The sequence below is a fragment of the Daktulosphaira vitifoliae genome, unplaced genomic scaffold, assembly GCF_025091365.1.
Source record: "Daktulosphaira vitifoliae isolate Bord-2020 unplaced genomic scaffold, ASM2509136v1 Scaffold_275, whole genome shotgun sequence".
NCBI classification, from domain to species: Eukaryota; Metazoa; Arthropoda; class Insecta; order Hemiptera; family Phylloxeridae; genus Daktulosphaira; species Daktulosphaira vitifoliae.
Window position 1 is genome coordinate 9,130 of NW_026099841.1, and position 1,917 is coordinate 11,046.

At 24.7% G+C, this 1,917-nt stretch overlaps 1 protein-coding gene across 4 annotated transcripts in view; it reads left to right on the forward strand.

Annotated features, from left to right (window-relative positions):
- The window catches only part of LOC126909337 (uncharacterized), a 13,467-nt gene that overhangs the window by 8,561 nt on the left and 2,989 nt on the right, over positions 1-1,917 (forward strand). The gene's annotated exons all lie outside the window — the stretch shown is intronic.

A 1,917-nucleotide genomic window follows, 5' to 3' on the forward strand; every position in this document is an offset into this window, starting at 1 on the left:
AATTTTTTAAAATTAAACACTATCTAAAGATTTGCGCCGAAGTGTTTTTTATGATAGTGATTTTAATCACTGTCAGATATCATAATACTTGATCCATCTATGCCACTGTGTCGCGAACCCCCTGTGCTGGGTTGGGTTTTTTCAATTTTTTTTACTTAAAATTGCTATAACTTTTTTAAAAATAACCAAATCAATATAATTCTTTTTTATATTTTTAACTTTATAATGCTATAACTTTTTGAAAAATGTATGGATCAATATAATTTACTTTTTTATAGATGCATAATATCATTACCTTTCATTTTTTTTTTATATGTGACCCTTTACTTGCCCATTTAAAATTACAACTTTTCCACAAAAAATTATTTTTTTCTACTTCATTTTTGAAAATGTTCCGGTAGGTGTGACACTTTTATATATATCTTAAATTAAAGCTAATGTAATATACTTTATCATGCAAAAAAAAAATNTAAAGCTAATGTTATATACTTTATCATGCAAAAAAAAATTTCAGACTTTATTTTATCTTCAGGGTGAAAATGGCTATCGAATGCTATTTTTGTGTGAAAATTTTCGATTTTGTATTTTACATTTTTAATTTTATTATGCTATAACTGTTTGAAAAATGTATGGATCAATACAATTTTTTCATGAGAAGTAGTATTTATATCTTTCATTCGACATACTGTTTTCTTAAATCGGACCATTTCCCTATATACGAGAGGGGTTTAAATCTAAAAAATTCATATAGAAAGTAGAACTTTTTTAACTAAACTTTTGNATAAAAATGCATATAGAAAGTAGAACTTTTTTAACTAAACTTTTGAAAGTGTTCCGGAATGTCTGACACTTTTATATATATCTTAAATTAAAGCTTATGTAATATATTTTATAATGGTAAAAAAAAATTTCGGACTTTATTTTATCTTCATGGTGAAAACAGAAATCAAACTTAATAAAAAAAACCCATCACAGTGTCGTCGTGGCACAGTGGTGACGTGTCATAGTTGGATCAAGTATAATGATATCTGACAGTGATTAAAATCACTATCAAAAAAAACGCTTCGATAAAAATCTTTAGATAGTGTTTAATTTTAAAAAATTGGTGGATTATTCCAAAAGCTTCATAAACTGCTAGTTCCTTATTAATATCCTGATTAAGACAAAGTATGTCGAATAAAAAAGAGATTATTAGAAAATAGTATTTCCCATAAAAAAATTATATTGATCAATACACTTTTCAATAAGTTATAGCATTATAATGTTAAAAATGTAAAAAAAAAAATTGAGAATTTTCACACAATAATAGCATTTGGTAGCCATTTTTTTTGTCACATTGAGAGCTGAGAAAAAGTGGTAAAAAAAAAAAACACATCATAGTAAAACCAATACCTTCTTAGCTTTGCATCGAAGCTAAAATACGATATTTGTAAAAAAATTCTTTTTTATATTTTTAACTTTATAATGCTATAACTTTTTGAAAGATGTATGGATCAATATAATTTTTTTTTTATAGATGCATGATGTCTTTACCTATCATTTGGTATATATTTTTTTTCATATCTGACCCTTTACCTGTACACACGGGGGGATTTAAAATGACAATTTTTTCACATAAATTGACTTTTTCAACTTAAATTTTGANTTTTTCACATAAAATTTACTTTTTCAACTTAAATTTTGAAAGTGTTCCGGAAAGTCTGACACTTTTATATATACCTTAAATTAAAGCTAATGTAATCAACATTATTTTTTTATGAGAAATAATATTTTTTAATAATCCGTTTTTCATTCGACATACTTTATCTTAATTAGGATATTAATAATGAACTAGCAGATCATGTAGCTTTTGTAATTATCCATCAATTTTTTAAAATGAAACACTATCTAAAGATTTGCATCGAAGCGTTTTTTTTT